Source organism: Lycorma delicatula, chromosome 5 (genome assembly GCF_047948215.1).
Source record: "Lycorma delicatula isolate Av1 chromosome 5, ASM4794821v1, whole genome shotgun sequence".
Classification (NCBI taxonomy): domain Eukaryota; kingdom Metazoa; phylum Arthropoda; class Insecta; order Hemiptera; family Fulgoridae; genus Lycorma; species Lycorma delicatula.
In genome coordinates this window covers 42,369,492-42,385,441 of record NC_134459.1, presented here as the reverse complement: position 1 = coordinate 42,385,441, position 15,950 = coordinate 42,369,492, and positions in this window count along the sequence as shown.

Genomic DNA, 15,950 nt, shown 5'->3' with positions numbered 1-15,950 from the left:
ACTCTGTCAACTGTTGGATTAACTGCAATAATTGTATATTATAAATGCATTTATTAGAAATCATATTAATGTAATCATTTTAACAAATGTAAAAATATTTATTAAAACTGTGACAGTAGGTTTAAATTGTTGTTCATTAATACTTTATTCCAATATAACTTAATTACACAAATCATATTTTTTGGTTTGATTCCATGCAAAGGTTATAAAATAAAACCCATCTTTTATTAATTGTAAAACTTATTTTAGCCAAATAAATAAGCTAATACTGCATCATTTTATCCTGTTATATTTTTAATTGGATACAATGGTAAATTTTTATCTAAAGTTCAGTAATTTTGAAAAAGTTGTTCATCTTTGAAGATTGCAGTTATTGATACATCCATATAGAACAATCATGTAAATTAAATATAAAATCCTGAAAAAGTGTTCAAATTTGGAGTACAGTAAGTGAAGTTTTATTGTGTCGCCTTTGCTACCTTCAATGGAGATGGTCTGACCGAAGTCTATAATGTTGGATTCCATACCTTATTAGAAATCCCATACCTTATATACAATTGCATTATGAACTCTGCTAACAATAGCCAATAAGAAACAGGAATAATTAGAAATGAATTAGCTTCTTCTTATTAAATTTTTTCTGAGTTAATGGTGCAGTACCTCAATAATACATCATTATTACTTGAATAATTACATTATTGGCATTCTGGGGTTCGGTTATCACTTTCTCCATTCTAGACATGAACAAATGCTTAATAGTGGTGAGCAGTTTATCATTTAACTTTGTTCATCAATGATAAAAATGGACCAGCATTAACAATGTTTTTCAAAACATGTTCTGTTTTTGTCACATTTCATGTTATTTATGATATATAAAATTCTTCTGTAATACTCATAATTATACTATCAGTTTAATAATTATTTAATTATTATCTAGAGATATCTACCACCTCAAGATAATGATTAAATAATGATTAACGTTTTAAAGAAAAAACAATAACATTTTTCTAAATAAATGGATATGTTCTTCCACATGATGTTGACAAATCAAATAACATAGAAAACATTTCCATTCTCTTAGAAAGTGGTAAATCATTTATATTACGTAATTTTTGTGTTAGTGATAAAATATGGTGCAAATAAAAAACTTAATAAAAATTAAATGGGCAAAAATCAACTAAAAGGTAAAAATAATAATATTCAATTCTTCAAAAAAATGACTTTTTGAATTGAGCTCATAATTAAAAACAATCAGTTCCTACCAACTTACTAACCCTTTTTTTGGCACAAATTTTTAAAAAAAGATAATTAAAGAACTGAATTATATTAATTTTTACAAAATGTAAGATAAATTATTTAGTTCTATTTAACATTTTATTAAAAATTATTTAAAATTTATTAATTTTATTTTAATTAAAATGTGGTTTGGCCTATAAAAAAACTCACTGCTCATGTGATAAAGACATTTACAAAACATGTAAAAAGTAAGAAAACATGTCTGAATAAGAATAAGAAAGGCATGGAATGCAAAGAATATGTACATAAAAGTTTCTACATTCAGTATTTTGAATAATAGAAAAAAATTGAGGCATTTGGTGTAAGTCTTGTACATTAAATAAAATTAAAATATTAAATACGGGTTGAATTGAAATTGCTGTATTTTTTTTTTAATCATTGCATTATAGGATCTACTATAAAATAACAATTTTTTGTAGTTTTTCATTTATATCTCCACATATGCTTGGGCATGGGATATGGAAATGGATTTTGCAACTTATGAAAAATGTATGCCTGACCGGGATTAAAACTTGGACCTCCAGATGAAAGGCTGAGATGTTACCACTTTGCCATGCAAATTTCAGATTATAATGAATATAAAAATTTACAAGGTAAATAACTTATTTTAAGATTAGTTACAAATAGAAGTTTTATTTAACAAAAAAAAAACTTGTTCTTTGGGACCCAAACTTTTCCTTGTGATGAACATGCGAATTTATTTACAAAAGCTAATCTTAAAGTAATAATTTTACATTTCATTCTGACATAAAACATCCAGTGAACATTTATTTAGAAATTGTTTGTTTCTGTACGTTACTTCTATATGAATTAAATTTTTTCTAAGAATTTACTTTCTATCTATAAAATATTGAATCCACATTTTATACATAACATTTAAAAGTACAATAAAAATAATTTTTTTTTTTATTTTCCAAGATAGCAATCCATTTAGAATACTCAAAGCCAAATAAGTACTACTTTAAAAAAAAATTAAAAGTAAAGAATAAAAGATCTAGAACTTTTAAGAACCTAATACAACCTTCTACCATGACAGAATGAAAAGATCTGTCTTTTATCCAAAATATTGTGGTCAGGCTTAACACATTAAAAACTATGTGTGTCATATTTCCATGCATATACCATTAGGTTTTTATGGTAATTATTCATTAGCTAAGAAATATTTTTTTTTCCATTAAAAATAAAAAGCAATAAAACAAGTGAAGGTATTTTTTAGTATCAAATTAATATCTCGTTATTATATGAACTATCGTAACTAATCTTTAAGTATGAAAATTCATAATTTTTTTTAGTTTTAAAGATCACATTTGAAATTTGTAAACTAAATTGGATACAATATTTTATCTAGAAGAGAGAATACTAATTTGTTTCTTCAAAATAAAATAAATGGGAAGCAAATAATTTATAGATTTGTACATTTTCTCTCATTTATAGAAACATCTACCTAAGTTTGGAATTACCTTTTGTGAACACTCTAATGAAACCATCAGAAAGCTGCATTGTAATTAAAAATATATTCTCTAATAACATTTCAAATAAATAGATAATTACTTAATTTTAATTATTTTTCCTAACAACATAGTGCACACTTTATATTTTTTCTTCAATTTATATTTCTGTCAATAACATATAATTTACTTATGTGATGACATATAACTAATGCGATGACTCATTAGTCATCTAGTCTTTTTGAAATCATATTTAATTTAGTCAATATATATCTTTTTCAAAATAAAATGCTCTTAAAATCACCTGTAAGAACTTTGAAGCAAATTGAGAATCACTTGAACAAAAAAAAAGAATAAAATCAGATTTTCATGAAATAATGATTTTCAAAGTAAACACACCTTTTTTCAATGTTATATGTATTTATACCCATAAAATGTTTAATTGTTTACAAATATATTTTTACAAGTATAAAACACTTATAAACTACAAGCAGTTTTTATTTTTATTTTTGAAGTACATAATATTAATAATGTAAATTTCTGAAACAATACAGTACAATCCAGTATACATAAAAGTAATCATTGGCTTTTTTTATGTGTTAATAAATTTATATAATGTATTTTTTATTACTTAACATTAATTATGATACAAATAACATTTCTACAATATGCTGCTCAAAATCTACTACATATGAATGACTATCAACAAAACACTAGAAAGCTGCAACGTTTATTAAAAATGAGATATAATAAAATAATCAGTATAATATAGTACAGTACATAATATATGAACACTGTGACCAGAGGGATATTAATTTTATCACAGTCCATAGACAACAACTAGAGGTCCTAATTTTATCATAATATATTGTAAAAAATATAACGTAATGAACTGGCCAATTGAACTAAATTTTTAAGCAATCATAATTACTAAAAAAATTATTTAAAAATTTTTTTTTGTGCTAATACCTTAAGTATACTTAAATAAAAGTATAGATGAATAAGATCCAGCTTAGGGTACAAAATAATATAGTTATATAAAATATAATTATTAAAATATAAACTATATAAAATATAACTTTTTTAAAAAAATGTTTAAAAAGCAACAAATAATCAAGATTTTTTTTTTTACAGATTATTAATTCACCGCATGAACTCTAAAGCTTGTGCTTTGGAATGTGAAATTAAAATTTTTCCACTTAAGAAAAATGGCATGCCTGACTGGAATTTGAACCCAGAAACTTCCAGATGAAAGGCTAAAATCAACCACTCTATATTTGAGGTTTGCAACTATATTGATGTGTATATAAAAACCTTTCAGCCACCAGATTGTACCCTGGAAAAGTACATTTAATAATTCATTATGATTTTTATCTAGCTGGTTGATTTAATCCAGAAATGAAAAAAATATTCACTGTAAAATAAACAAACTTGTAGGTATAAAGTTTTTAAAATAGAAAATGTTCATAAATTTATACAATTCAAGTTATAAAATTTAGTATGAGTAAAAATTCAATGTGTAAACATTCCATAAAGAAAAAATAAGCCTGTAGTATTCTATAGTGAGATTTTACACATGTATTTTCTGAAAATATAAATGGATTTTATAACTTTACCAAACCATATATAGTGATTCTTCCTTTTTTAACTTTGGTAACGATTATGAAATAATAAATTTCTCGCATTATATAAAAATGATATTTGACATATCATGAACAATAAATATCAGTAACATAGTATGATGGTCATGTAACCAGACATAATTCAAATTAATATTTAATAAACTTCTCTCATTAATTAAACTTTTTCAAAATATACTATTCAGTAAGGTATACTTTTCTGTAGCTGAATGATGAAAAATACATTAATAGAACGGATATCTTTTACTAGCTGCATGAACAGTAACTCTGGCCTCCAAAGCAAGGAGTAGATCACATAGTAAGGGGGAAGCAAGCCAGATATCATTATATGATGTTACTGTTAACTTACCCAATAAGTAAGCCTGAACTGGTAAACCAACATTCAATCACATTATAATTAGCCAAGTACTTAAGTGTTTGTTTTTAATAAATAAGTAAATGGTAAAGCAAAATTTATTTTTAATTATTGTTAACACTCATCCCAAGCCTGCCATTATGTAAAATAAATAACTACATTTCATGCCAGTAAACAGAATTTTTTTTCATGTCTTTTTTCTTCATAAGTGAAAGAGACCGCTAAAATATAATCCATACTGGATCATAACAGAGAGAAAAAATGACGCATAAAGCAACAGTTGCTGTTATCTTGCAGTTTCAATCCTCTACTAAAATTCCAAAATTCATTAACCCACACCTATCATTTTCTGTCAATTGCCATTATTATGGAGTCGAATATACTTGTCAATATTTTGTTCAGAACAAAATTCAGAAATTAAATTTTTAACAGCAGAAATAATGAATGCAATTAATATTCATTCATCTAAAAGCCAATTAAAGGTGCTAAAATTACTTTGAGTAGAGTAGAGTTGGGCAATAAAATTTTGTGCATCAGAAGTCAGTAGAGCGAATACCGAGGATGTACCTCTCAGTGGTCGAAAAGTCTCTGTGTCGGTGGTTGGCAGTTTCTGTGTCTGATGAGGAGCACTAATAGGAGGTGATGGATCTATTCAAAATAACCTTTGTATTAGACAACAATCCATCATCATCAGATAGGCATATCAAAAAAACATGACACTTATTGCACAGTTGGACTACGGTAAAGAATGGGTGCCACACACTCGCAGAAAAAGGACAAACAACAGTGAAAGGAATGTTATAAACTGCCTTCTGAAATGTTATCGTGATGAGGGACATGACTTCCTTTGCAATAATGCAATTGGAGAAAAAAATCGGATGCTTTATACAAACCCAGAAGAAAATCAGCACAACATGAAATACCGACATTATGTTTCACCGTAAACAAAAAAATTGAAATTGCAACTCTGAAAAAAATTCTTTTGATACGTTCTGGGATATAAACACTTATACATGATAACTATCTGAAAGCCAGTAAAGTTTAAATTCTGTGAGATAGAAATATTAAACACTTCAGTAGACATGCATATTATGTTTGACAATCAATGGAGTCAATAATTCTGCAACACCAATAATGCTTGGCCACATATATTGTGTGCAACTGTCAAGGCTTTGTGAAGTTGAAATTTGAACCTATCCACACCTGGCACCCTGTGATTTTCACTTCTTTGTGCAATTAAAAGAGGGATATTAAGAATATTAATTTCAGCATGTATGATGAACTGAAAAAAGCAGTGAGGTTGTGGATCAGGGAAAGACCACCCATTTTTCATTGATGGAATGAGAAAACTGATTCACCACTGGGAGAAATGTGTAGCTGTAAATGGTGATTTGGTGTGAAAACAAGTTTAAGTTTTATGGAAAATAAAATGTACTATTATGGCATATTTGTTTCATTTGATTATCTCTTTTCATTTGCTTGTTATGAATGATTATGAATTAAATTTCAACAGCCCCTAGTATTACATTGCAATTAAACACTCCAGTATAACTTTAATTCAGTAGCTGCAAAGTTATCTACTACTCTACATAAAAATTGAAAGATTCTTCAATAACAATTTTAAAAAATAAATAAATTATAAAAATAACTTTCAAAAACTTATTCACAACTAAATACAAAATGACAAAATTTAAATTAAAAAAAAGAGATATTCAATTCATAGTCACAAAATTTCATAACAAACATTCTTAAAAAAGTGACAAATGATTTAATAAATTATTCTTCGTTGTCAATAAGGGTATTAATTATTTTTCAATTAAAAGTAATAAAAAAATTGTCTCAAAAATATTTATTATAATAAAAAAAAGTTAATTCATATAACATTAAAATAAATCATAATTAAAAAAATGCATTCAGCATAATTAACTTTTTATAAAATAAATGTAATTAAAACATTTTAACATTACAGAACTCACTGTTGATGTGTGAAAGACCTACTTAAATTTCATTGTAGGCTTTGATACTAAAATGGAAAAGGTATTTGTACAATTAGGTAACTGGAAATAAGAAAAGCAGAAGTTTTGACTATACATTTTGGAATGGTGCATCATATTTACATGAGCAACATATATTTGATGCTGTTTCATTGACCAAGTGTAATGTGTTTATTTACTTCATACTGCACTATTATATTTAATTTACTGCCATCATATGATTATTTTATAGTAATTTGCAGTATATATAAGGTTTGTCTTATGTGTTTTCAGTGTAATTGGTAATGTGATTAAAGGATTTTTTCAATTCTTTAAACAATGCATTATAAGTCTTGGTTTAATCAATGTAAAATTTAAAAGTTATACACAATTAAAAGCTACTATTTTTAAACACTTATTCTAACCATTGAAGAAATTACAACTGTGAGTCTGTAGTAAGAAATACTTTTTTGTTTATAAACATATTATAATATACAGAGAACATCTTTTAACCATAATATTAAACAAATAAAATATGTTAAATATCCATACTTTTCTTAAACATAAATAAAAGAGACATTTCAAATAATTATTTGACATTTAGGGAGGGGGTCATCTTAACATTTCTTTCTTAGGATAATTACAAATCTAAGATAAGAATCCAGGTTGTAAATACTCCCCTATAAGTATTTACTATTTTTCATTTTAATTCAATTGCCAGTAGCTATAATAATTGCAATTTACAAAAATGAATAATTAATATAATCAATAAGTCTGGTCTTAACTTACAATTACATAAGCCTATTTATCCTATCTAAAACAATATATTTTTTCTAAAATAGTAGAAAAAACTTTCTACAGATGCAAAGGAAGAAAATATATTAATAAATTTAACTGCAGTTTAATATAAAAATAATACATTTCAATTCATAAATTTATACAATATCTAAAATTATGAAATAGGCTAAACAATATATCTCTACACAAGAAGTCAAATATATTTAAACAAATTTACTGTTTAGTAATAGAACTTGGAAATTTAATAAAATAAATTTAAAAAATGTTATTAAATAAAATTATTCATGAACACATCAAAACAGTTCTTTAGTCAAAAAATAAATTATAATACTACAATTAATAATACAATATACAGGCTACAACTTATACAGATATAAACATCTTTGAATATATATAGTACTTTTATAAACTAAATTTTAGTTTGGAAAACATGTATATCTTTCATTGTTCTGTTATTTCAAGCATCCTAAAGTATGCAGGTTATATACATTTATGTGTGGTGTGTGTGTGAATGTATATTGCATAAACACTGTAATTTTAAATAACCTCTGCAAGAAGTTAATCTAATTTATGTAGAATAACTTCTTGGGCTAAAATCCCAAGTTAGTGGTTTAGCTCACTGCAGTTTAACGAGCAAACAAAATACATAGCACAAAATTGAGATGAAATTTACAAATCTCATGAATTTTGAAGTAAACAATAAAAACTTATGTAAAATTAGAATTCATAAATGCTTATTACAAAGTAAACAAGTACTGTAGTGACACCTCAAATGAATGTAATGATTAACTTTTACAAATTTCTGCAGTTTGTATTTATTACTACTCTTGTAGAACATTCCCCAGCATGAACTGAATATTATTTTAGTGTGGGGGATCATCAACATTTCTTTCTTAGGATAATTACAAATCTAAGATAAAAATCCAGGGTGTAGTAATCACTTATTTATTCACTCTGGCAACTAAAGGATTAGACCAGTCACAGTTACCAACAAGTGAAAAATTTCAAAATCTCAAAAAATTTGAACTCATAACCTTCTAGATAAATGACAAATCTGCTTTTCATGGATGCTACTACTACATGGCAAAGCAATAGCATCTGTCAATATTTGTAAAAATTAAATTGTAAGTAAGTTTTAAACATCTAATAACTTTTGTCTTGTTATAATTTCAGCCAAAAATACAAATTTTTGATAACAAAAGGGGTTAAAAGAGAGGCTCATTACAACCCACTTACTATCACTTGAATATTTATATTTTTCAAGTTAGATTCATCCTTGAATTCTCAAAAAAGAAGCTATTGATCTACTGTTACGTATAATTCTATTGTTCTTTCCTGTACTACTAATTAAATAATGTAATAATATTTTGATAATTCAACAAAATCTAACCTTTTTCCTATTTATTATATTAAACAAAAACTGATTAAAGGAACATGATTCAAAAGAACATAAAATAAGTTTATTCATCATTAAAATTCTACATAAGTCATTGCTAAAATACTTTTGTCGCTTTAAACCAAATGAATGCATTAATTTTATCCTTAAATAATGACTTGAAGAGTTTAGTGATTATTAATGCATTTTCTATAATAATCAAATTTTATAAATCTCATTTACCTTCATATTTGTGTGTTAGACTGTAACCAATAAGTAAATAAATTTATACAATATAAATATTAAGAATATAAAAAATAAAGAAAACACTGGAGGAGTCACTTCATTCTAGCACTGTGCAAAAATTTTTTAAATGATACTGGAAAGGAGGATTTAAATTTAAATAAAAAAAGGTCTTAGAATGGATCAATATGACTTCATGCCAGGAAAATCAGTGTTAGTTCTCACAGTTGCAATGAGGTTATGAAGTGAAGTATGGGGAGGATAGACTAATCCTGGATATGAAAAGACCTATGATGGTGATTGCAGAGATGTATGGGATTTACTGAAGCATAAAGAACGACCTAAAGAAAGATCTATCCAGTTCCTTAACTGTGATAAAGATACTTCTTTGTACAAGTATGTAGTGTGTATAAGGGTAAAAAAAGAAGACATGTTGGATAGAAATGGAAGTATCTAAAGAACTGTGCTCTCGCACTTTTTTTTCATAAGAAATTAATAAAACAGAAAATATATTGGTAGAGGTTGCATGAAAGGTTGAGGAAGGTAAAATAATAAGGGTATATACCTGAAACATTTCTCAGGTAGTAACATGATAGAAAAAAAGGATTAAACATAGTAAAAGGCATCATAAAAGAATCGGTGAGGTTTCAGTAGCTCATATCAAGATATTAGAACATTTTGAGAAAGTATGTTGGTAGTACTACTAGAAATGGCTTATGCAACAGCCATTTCAACCACTGCACCAGTCTCTATTTTTACTGAAGTGTGTTCCTTTATTTACTATGTTTTTTGTTCAAGAAAAGTATAGTATGTTTTGTGCTGTGCCAAACTGAAGTCTATAATTTTATTCTCAAAAAGGAACCACCACATGAAAACAATATGATAATGCTAGTTCAAAGACCTATTTTGAAAGAGAAATTCCGGAAGGCCACTAGTATCAGAAGGAAAGTATTGAATAAGTTAGATAATCTTGTCCATTCCTTTTTAAAGCCTTTTTACAACTTCCAAAAACCACCATTCATAAAATTCTATATAAAAGAGTATGCATACAATTCAGTTACTGCAAGAATAAAACATCTGCCACTGAAAATGTTTCTGGTTTGTACTTAAAATTCTACATAAAATTAGTGAAAACTTTTCATTTTTAAATGATGAGAATTCTACATTTGAAGTTACATTTCACCTTAATAGATGAGTTAATACACAATTCACAAATATGGGGATCTGAAAGCCAATGTATAACTTTTGATAAAATACGCGATTCACCTAAATTTAATGTATGATGTGGTTTAATAAAAAATCATATAGTCAGATCTTTTTTCTTTGCTAAAAAGACTACTAATGTAAATGTTTATCTTTAAGTGTTAAATTAGTATTGCTTTCCTCCACAGGATGAAATTGAACATGTACATGGAATATAGTTCCAACAAGATGATGCACCCCCACACTTTAATGCATTTGTTAGCCCGCTTTGAATAAAAATTTTACAGATAGATGGATACACCAAGAAAGGCCTACACCCTGGCCTCTAATAAGTCTAGACCCTTGTGATTTTTCTTGTGAGGATAGATTAAAAACATTATTTACTTCTAAAAATTTTATGGCCTGAATCACAAGGAAAGAATTAAGGAATTATAACCATAACAAAGATATGTTGTTACATAATCCATGTGCAGAAATTGAATATTGACTTTTGCTGAGCAAAGAAGAGGATGTATATTGAAATTTATTGATCATTTAACAAAACTGAAATGTAGAATTGACAAATAAGATGAAATAAGAAAGTTTTTTTTTTTAATTTAATTCATGCCTTAAACACCTCCATTCTTTTACGTTGACCCTACACAATATAGCAATGGTTAAAACTAGGTTTAATCTTTCCCTATTTTAATCATATCCTTAGATTTATGTTATACTGATAAAGATGGCCAGAATATTAATATGTATACAAACAACATTTTCTGACAAACACATAATTAATTAGCTTACAGTTATAGTAGATTTTTATAGTATGTTTCTGCAATCAATTAAAAACATTTCACATTAATATTCAAATAGTATGTTTTTACAAAGCTGATTAAACAGATTATGAAAAGTTATTATACTTTTTTTCTTTCTGATACATAACATCAAAGGTTTTATTAATACATTTATATACATATTTCACTTAATATTTAGACCATTACAGGTTACATTTATACTGTGCGTATGTATGTATGTACATAAATTAAATACTACATCTGTATGGTTGAAGGCGACCTAGCAAAAAAAAAAATGAAGTCACTTTCAAAATTGGCACAGCTATTCCCAAGAATAAAAAGCATATTTACACCCTCGAGAGATAATATTTAATATCTTTTTGCTATTGTGAAAAAGTCAGATTTTGTTAGTCGAGTCAACTTATTTAAAGTAAATGTGATGCTGATGTTTTTGTCTGGCACTTGTGAAAAGTACGAGTCTGAATATATATGTTCATGTGCATGCATGAGCACATGCACACATGCGTGCGCACACTCACACAAGAAAAAAAAGAGAGCAACATGTTAGGTAATAAGTCATTTAATTGAATTCATTAATTAATTCGCTTAAAACTGTCTCCAGGCTTCATCATAAATTGAATCTCAGAAATTTCTTCTTTTTAAGTCGCTCAAATAAAATATAAAGGATTTCATAATTTATAAAAGTCTTAGAATATCTATTTTCAGCAATCCAATTTTACAAAAGTAAGTAATGTTTATTTTTTGGTTTATAAATATACGTTAATCTCTTCTTTTTTTAAGTTGATAGGTCTCACAATATACTCATGAAATAAAGATGAAGTTAACAAAGTGAACATTTATTACCTTGTAATATTTTATATAAGGTTGGCTGTAAAAACATATATAATAAAAATAAATTTGTAAATAAATCTTTATTAATTAAGACAACAAAGTAATATAAATACGATAACAAACCCAATTTTAAAGAATGAATGAATGAATGAATAAGCGCATTTACTATATTGAGTTATTTCTACAGGCACCAATTTTCATATATTTTTCAACCAAATATTATACAAACAGCTGATAAGGCCAGTTAAAAAAAATACCAAATCATTTTTTTTAATATCACACACTGTTTATTAAAGTAATTTATGAAATACTGTATTTTTTCACATTCTACTTTTATAAATGAAGAATTCTAAATATAAAATAAACACTAAAAACAAAGTTGTATATTAAATATAAAAATCTTTAAAATAATTACAATAATCAGTCTTCAACTTCAATAAATTCCAATCATTTCAATTTTTTTCCATTAATGTTAAACAAATAAATATAAAAAAATATAACTTTTATATGTGTTTATAATCATAAAATTAAAAAAAAAAAAACTGATAAAATATATATATATATATATATTGACTTAGGATAATAATATCAGCTTAAAGTTTTCTTTAAAGTACTATCAATATTGTCAACTTTTAAAAAACTAAAAAGTAGGAAGATTTTACTAATCTCAAAATGTAAAATTCATAATCAATCATTTAAACATTAATTTTAATTTACTTATGAATAAGATGTAAAAGTAATATTTCTTTCTTTTAGAAGACTCCATGGATTAATCTAAACTACCATGCTGTACATATTTTAATCAAATATGCAAACCTCTTTTTGCATGCACCCCCATTTTCTGTACAAATATGGTAATTACAATCTATGGCAACCTGGTATAAATCTGCAATTCTACAACCACAGAACATGCAATTCAGCATCAGATTTCAACATTGCAAAATTATACAAGAAAGATATTATTTATGGTAGGAAAATTTGTATAGTTTTTTTATAAAAACTTGTTGGGGAAAAAATCAATGTCTATGAAGAAAAAAATCTTTACAAAAAATAATAAGAGAAGAAAAGATTGCATAAATTATTTAAAACTGTAATATTCATCATAACAATCGATAAGTTAGCACAAGCTTAAAGTGAAGGCTTCTTTTTTATAACAAAAGAATCAATCTAAAGTTAAAAAACTTCAGAAAAAATAATTTACAAACAAAATAATCATAACTTAATAAATACATTAAAGATAAAACCGAATTTTTTTATTTTATTATGGCACTATACAATGGAAAATTAATATTTTCCAATAAACATTACACGTTACAATAAATATACACATATACTTAACAATGAATAATTAATTTTCTGTTCCCTTACAATTTTTTTTTTTTTAGCATTCAAACAGCAAGTCCATGGTTCATGTAGTTTTATTACCTCCTACTCTTCAACTATTCCACAACTATCAGTTCTTATGAATCATTCAGTAAGCTGAAAGTCTTGTTATTAATAAACCATACAATCCAACATCCTTCTCGTCAGACGCCTTATTGAAAGCTTGTATTTTATATACCGAATAAAATTGTACATTTTAATAGTACAATAAGAATTAGAGAGTTATATAAGTTACACTAATTCACATAAGTATAGTTTTATTTAAACAACTTACTTTCACAATATTAGAACTCCTCTTTCAAAAGGCCTTTCACTGCTGATCTTTAGACTTTCTTTAGTGGAGTTAATGGTAGTGTTGTGGTAACTCCATTGAGAAAGGTATTCCAAATTAGCTGTAAAACATCCTTTAGGATTTTTCAAGTATTTTGAAAGCAATCTTATAATGTTTAATAATATTAACGTCTTATCATGTTTCATCATGCTACTCAACAAATTTCAAATTAGATACTATTTCAAATTAGAAATTAATCTGTATTTATATAAAATACTATTTTTTAAAACATATTACACTATTTATAACAGGATAGTTTACTAAATCCTGTTTTTAAAAATTCATTGCTTTAGATTGTAACAAGGAATACGACAATTTGCTAAATTCACATAAACTGTTGTTAAATTAATATTTTGTTTGGCACAAAAGTTGTTCAGTAATTTATTTTATAAAATTACTAAATATATATATATTTTTTTAATAATTCAACACTGACTTTTTGAACAAAAGTGGAAAAAAAATGTTTTACTTTGGGACAATAAAATAATTGTTTTCACTGTGAGAGTAATGAAAGTTTAGACAACCATCTTAAACCAAATTATATATTTTTTACTGTTATCATTAATCATTAATTAATTCAAATGAACTCAATGTTGTGAATCGGACAAACTCACATAATTTACTGTTATACTTTATGAATGAAATGGCTAATTTTTTAAAAATATTTGAGAAAAATGACAAGCCACTCAATAAACAAATCTACTGTAATATATTTTTTTAGATTCATAGAATGTAAAAATGGAATAAGCATTTTCAATAATTTCACAATTATTTTCATACAAATTTTTTTTTCACAGCTTTATTCATACTCATAAATTAACTAGCAATTTAGAATAAATAAAAAACATTTAATCACTAAAGATGTTAAGAGTAAATTAAAAACGTGACATACAAACTTTTGGTCATGTGATATGCATGTAATAATGCATTGTTAATTCTTGATAGTTCATGGACTCATTACTACAAATACTGTAATAAATATAACAAAATATATTATAATTATTTCATGGCCAATTAAAAGGGTACTAAAATAAAGTAAAGAATGGGTAAAATAGTAATAAGTAACCAAAAAATTAAGAATAAAATTAGTCAAGCCTGATTAACAACTCAAAGTAATTCACTTTTACCTGAATACCCACTAAACAGGGAAAGTGTAAACTGAAGTTAATTATCATTCCAAAAATTAATTACAAAAATAATTTATTCCATGGAAAAATCTGTAATATTTACATGAAAAAATTAGATAACAAATTGCTTCATATTATGGCAGTGAAGGTACATTCTTGGCACGAAGCTGTTAGAATATCTATCTAACAGTGAACACTTTCCAAATGAAACAAAATTAAGATGCAGGCATCAGAAACATCAAGCATCAGTTGAAAGAACTTAAATGACATGATTCTGCCGTATTATCATAATTGTCAAATGAGTAAGGTGGGACAGAGTAACTTGTAAGCGAAGGTCTAGCGCTGAGCATGGTTAGTAAAATAATCTAAATGATGATTGGAACAATAAAAAAAAAAAAATTAACAAATAGAAAACAAAAATAACAACTTACCCTAAAAAAACAAACACTGTTTTTAAACAATCATTAAAAAAAATCAATTTTTTTAAATTTTACATTTATGTCATTTTATTATGGTAACTAAACTTTTGCAAATATAAGCAAAAAATGGGACAAATGAAATGCTTGAAATGAAACACAATCATTAAATACACCACTTGCCACATAGGTATTCTTTGATGAGCCACATGAAAAATTTATTCAATTCTAATATGTGGTTGTTGTGTGTATGCATGTGACTTTTTAACATCATGCACTTTTTAACATTATATTTTAAAAATATCATTTTATGAAAAATGAGCAACATTTTATAAGATTATCAAAACTTTACCTTTGGTATTGACCAAACGTAAAGTTTTGATACAGTGATTATTTATTTTTTAACAAGGAAAATTACTATTAATGAATTTTTATTTTGTATCAAAATTGGAAAATTCACCATTTTTTTATTAAGTTGAAATTAAACTATAAATCTTTGCTTCAGTAGTGTATTCTACATACTTTATTTTATTGTAGTTTTTCCTATAAAATTATAAAAAAAACCTTATTATTGTTAAGAGTAATTATCTGATAAAAATAGTTTTTAATAATAATCCTGACATATGCAATGAAGAAAGATGCGGTGATTTTATCCAAATTCTAATTCAGACAGTGATAAAATATAGACAATAAATACAAAAAATTATAATGCTTTAATTTTTAAAACAACTTAT